Consider the following 5,741-nt stretch of genomic DNA (forward strand, 5'->3'; position numbering starts at 1 on the left):
GATCAGATAATGGTCCTCATTTTGTGAATCAGACTTTTGAACAGATTGGCTTGTTGCTTGGTATAAAGCACACGTTTTCTTTGGCTTATCATCCACAATAGAATGGGATCTGTGAGAGGCTCAACGGCTTGCTTTAATAAAGAATAGCCAAATTGACGCTAACCTTGAAGAAAGAGTGGTTGCACTGCCTAGCACTGCCATTATATGCATTAGGGACCAACCAGATTCAGACCACCATCTCAGCCCCCCCGAAATAGTGACAGGGTGACAAATGAGGACACCCCTCACGCCTCCATCCAGAGTTAGAAGTGATGCCCAGCCAACGTCAGAACTGTTAGGAATGGAGTTACGTGATTATCTTACGTGTATGACCTCAAGTATCCGTCATTTCAGGTCAGCTACGGCGAAGAGGTTGTGGGGCAGCGCAGAACACATAAGGAGATGCTTCAACAAGTGAACCTAAAGAACTATGTGTTCCTAAAGTGTTCCCTGGAGATGCAATCTTAATTCGCAACCATACAAGGAGGAAATGGGACAAGCCCCACTTTAATGGTCCTTTTATTGTGGAAGACGTCACGCCGTCTGCAGTCAGAGTGCAGGGCAGACGCACTTGGACTTTTCTAGGTGACGTAAAGATTTATGCTGGAAAAACCCCTCTACTCCCACCCCCATTGGAAGCAAGCATCGGGGAAGAACCTCAGCATTTGCAGACAAGGGCTATGACAAGGAAGGAGGAGGCATAAGCTGTGTAAAGACAAAAAGTTAATTGGACTGTGGCTTGTTTCGGGACACTTTTCAGTCACTTATAAAAGAGTTAAGGGAAGTTGATTCGAACACTCTGTGCAGTCATTTCAGGGTTAAGGGAAGATATTTGTTCCTGAGCCGCAGGAGTTTGTGACATTGGACTGAGGCATGCTTAAGCCTTGATAAGAAGAAAATATGCCAGATCTTGAGTTTGTCTTCGACAATTGGAAGAGGGTGCAGTACCCTGATTCATTTCTCACTGAGTTCTTGTTTGGATTTACTTATGGTGATGCATGACGACAACATTACATGGATCATTCTCACTTATTTTGAGTTTGCATTACACACATACCCTTCGATTGTGGGAAGAACTACTAGTATTCCTGTTTTCTTGCAAGATCCTAAAAATAGGCGAGTTGTGAGAAGATTGCTTATAGTTATCACTGAACAAATTCTTTAGCTTCCCGAGTACAGTGGGGAAAATACAAATACCCCTATCAGCTGATAATGCACATAGACTGGTCAGTTTTGTCTTCTATTACTTGGTTGAAAAGTGTCCACAACTTCTCAGAAGACACACTGATGTGCGTACATTTCTAAGGGATCTGAGAAACAATGCTTACTCTTAAACTCTGAATGAGGCTTTTTCTGCGAGGGACAGATTGAGGAATTGCTGGCTTAAAAGAAATTTTGTTTCATGCTGAAAGAAGATCATGTCATCCAGTGAAAAGCCAATTCGAGGAGTTCACTGGGACTTTGTATTCATTGTCCAGTAAGCAGTCGGTTGTCCTAGGAAAGGTGTCGAGTGAGATCAGCAGTTTCTGAAGAAGTACGTCATGGTGTCACATTAAAGTTTATTTTTTCCTTCCTCAGGCAATAAAATGGGAAGTATTAGCAGCAAACATTATAATGTCAGATCCAGAGAGACGTCCACATTGTGTTTAAAAAAAAAAGAAAAAAAAAATATATGTTTTTTTTAAAATCAATGCTGCACCTGGACATACTTCTGTTATTTATGCTTGCATATTGTTCATAATAATATTGCTCTCACTCACTGTACGAACTTCCTATTACTTAGACCTAAATGGAGCAAAAACACATGAGAATCCTCCTAAGCAGAAGGAAGGTATAAACGTGGCAACTACTAGGCAAACAAGACCCTATATAGTTATCTCTGCTCCAAAGAATAATGAGGCATCACCCAAGTCTGAGATAAATGTTACTGACAGTCACATGCTAAAGTTGTCTAAGAGGTTATTTATGGATGCCAGAGACAGGCTTTACAAGGGAGTCAAAAGAAATGGATGTTGAAAAATGAACCTACTCAGTTAATGCATGCAACTGCGCCTAGTCCACTGATGAGTGTTCCTAAGATTGTTCTAGTTAGAATGAGTTATGCTGACATGTTGTATGAGATCATCATGGCAGATCATGAGAGACGAATAAGACAAAGGAGATATAGGAGTGGATGACTTTGAGCTAAATGATTACCTGGATAGTACAACACATTTGGGAAACAACATATGAGGGAAGTGGGAAGAAGAACCTCTAAGGAGGAATGCTTTGTATGTGCACTTCTGCCTTATAGTTTGGGGAAGTTCAAGATCTTCATAGCTACTGAAATAGACGTCCAGACAGCACATTGTCTTTCACACACAGCAATTTGCAGAGGCAGTTCGTGGGTCGAGATGCTTATCTCAAATGGGCAACTGAATGGACAGATCCAGATGAAGATCACTATATCCAAGATACAAAGACAAGATACAGCTCACAGGAAGAATCATGTGTGATCAGATATGAGAAGTCTGGAGTGAAAGGAGCTGGAATCAGATGGGAAGTAAACAAAAAACTGGAGAGTCCAGGAAAATCTGCAAAAGAAATCCATAGATGGAAGAACAGAGGTCAAATGTAGATCTGGGGATCAGTGCTATCACCAGACGGATGGGAAGAAAGAGTGGTGATCTGACGAGCCTGGGTGGTCATTGGTTGTTATAAACCTGCCACTGACATTGTACAGAATGGATGCAAGCCACTATGGCCAAGACTTGGTAAGCTATCGACTTGGGTCGAAGACAGAGGAGGAACCTTGCAGATAGTGCCTTTGGAAAGTGCAAAGCTGTGTTTCAGAAAAAAATGGCACAAGAAACCTTGGAGAGAATCAGAACTGTGGTCGAATCTTTGATGTACCAGGAATGATACATGGGACAGCAGTGATCATGGATCATTATTGGGCTTGTGGATCCAGAGCCTACATGAGGCTACGCAAGGATTGGGGAGGACTATGCTCAGTAGGGAATGTTCATGTTCCAGCACTGGTGATTCCAGAAAGTGACAAACCTTGACAATTATCTGAAAGCAGATGCTTACCGAGGAAGAAGAGACATGTGAGGCTGAGACGAAGAGATATGTGAAGCTGTTAAGAAGAATGAAGAGAACGACTTCTCAGCAAAATCTATCGAAGCTTTTGATGCTATTCCTTATGAGCACAGACTATTTAGCCAGACAGCATCAGTGTTTTCGTTGATCTTCATGCCAAGTGTCCAGGTTGGATCAAATACCAAATGGCTACAGATTACCAGATGGGAATTGCTACAATTAGCAGTACCATAAAGGTATTCAATGCTATCAGAGAAGAATTGAGAGCCATACGACTGATGACTCTCCACAATAGATATGTTTTGGACCTGATCACAGCTATGGATGGAGGTGTTTGTGCAAAAAAATCAGAGAATCATGTTGCACATGTATACCATCTCATGATGACGAGAATGGAACTTTGACAGAGGCAATAGGTATGCTGACAAAACTTCATGGCCAGATGATCGATGAAGTAGAAGATATTATTGATGACAGCTGGTTTGGATCACTCTTCTCTTGGGTTCCACAATGGATGGCAGACATTTTTTAATTCCTTGGAGCCCTGATACTAATCATATTGCTTGGATTCTGTGTGATCAAGATAATAATCTCCCAATGTAAGAAAACAGCCAAGAAAGTCATAGGGATGAAAATCATGATTAATGTTGAACCAGGATGGAAAGCCAAAGACTTGACAGACAACGAAATCAGGGACTTCGTGAAGGCCAGTATCCATGCACCTGAAGGAACAAAGTTCCTGTATCCAAAGAATCATAAGAAGTATGTGGGAAGATGGATCTATTGCAGTCCAAATGGACAGTGCAGTCTCATGACGTGGAACAAGGATGAGCATGTGAAAACAGCAGGATGCTTGAAGGGAGTCAAAGATATGGATACCAAAGAAACTTTTCTTCAGACCAAGATGTCTGGATGTGAAGGATGATGAGAGAGTGGTCGATAAATCGCCCAGCGAGGGCAGCGTAGAGGAAGAGCCAAGTACCCCCACCACCTTACCTGTATTGCCTATATTTTGGGAGCCAAGATGTGAGACGTGCGGTACCAGTGAAAATACCGATACCTAAGGGAATCCTGGAAGCAAGGTTCCCATTGAGAAAACCTTACCTTCATACAAGAAAATATGATGGCCATTGTTAGGCAGAATCCTGCACAGTGCCCTTAGGGACCACTACACACAATTAAGACTACAGGTGGTGATACAAGTTTTACCTTTAGTACAAGCCTGTATTACTATGTCATAGTGGTAGCAGTGGCGGAGCAGCCAGGCCTATCTCAAGAGTATATGAGCAGTAGCAGAGATTACACAAAGGGACCACAATTACTGTGACTCAAGCAAACACTGACTCAAGGTTTCAGGTAGAAAAATATAAGTACATTTATTTTTAAACCATCAGTTATAAACACAACACTTCTATTGAACTTTAAATTAAAAAAAAACACACGTTAAATACACTACAACTAACCAATTCACTTTTGTCACGATGCCTGCCCCCGGAAAGCCAGACCAGGCCCAGCAACCCCGGAAGCAGGCATCATGCCACTTGAAGCATGCCCAAAACCCCAGTTAGGGGCTCTTTGGCTACAGTCCTGGCGCCTATGGCGCCAGGCTCATAAGAATAAAGTCAGTCCTGGCGCCATGGGCGCCAGGCTCATTACATAAATCTTACCTGTTGCAGATAATGCTGCATACCTACCTGATGCAGACCATGCTGCATGAAGCCACAAGCCAAATGAGGCTTAAAGGGACTACTTTACCTCAGGGACTCCTTTCCTCTCTGGTGGGGCTGTGGAAGAATACTTAGCTGGGACTTCTTCCAAGGCTATTTAAGCCACACCCGGACAGCCACACGTGCTTCGCGTTATTCTGCTTGCTGCAGCGTAACGCTCACCGTGTCTTCAGCAGCTCCAGTCTTCAGCCACACCCGCCTCAGCCCTGGAACACCTGAAACAAGAAAAGGAGAAGGAGAAGAGGTCAGAACAAAACCCTTACCTGAATCCTTGATCCAGCACATCGTCGATCTGGAAGAGAGAAGCCTTCTCAGGTGCTTTGCCACGCACCTCGCAGAGCCGCGCTGAACTCACCAACCGAGGCTGCATTCCTTTACTCCATCGCGAATCCAGCATCTCCAGGCCATTCTTCAACACCTGGGGGAGACAAGAACAGATAGGTGAGCAAGGGCAATACAAACCACCCCCAAAGACTTACCTGATTTACCATAGGGGGGTACTCCCCTCATCTCGGGTTGGCGTAGTTAATTCTGTATCACTGCCGCACCCCAGCCCCTAAGGGGAAAACAAGGACAATACAAATCACCCCCAAAGACTTACCTGATTACCACAGGGGGGTACTCACCTCATCTCGGGTCGGCGCAGTCAATTCCGCATAACCGCCGCACCCCGCCCCCTAAGGGGAAAAAACAAGGACAATACAACCTAACCCCAAAGACTTACCTGATTTACCATAGGGGGGGTACTCACCTCATTTTGGGTCGGCGCAGTTAATTCTGCATCATCGCTGTACCCCGGCCCCAAAGGGGAGAACCACAATAGACTTCTGGTGGTTTAAATCCTCAACCTGCAAGGAATCTGGCAGAGTGAAGATCAGACTTTTGAAATCTTAC

Source organism: Ambystoma mexicanum, chromosome 1p, assembly GCF_040938575.1.
Source record: "Ambystoma mexicanum isolate Mex_15411 chromosome 1p, UKY_AmexF1_1, whole genome shotgun sequence".
In the NCBI taxonomy this organism is placed as follows: domain Eukaryota; kingdom Metazoa; phylum Chordata; class Amphibia; order Caudata; family Ambystomatidae; genus Ambystoma; species Ambystoma mexicanum.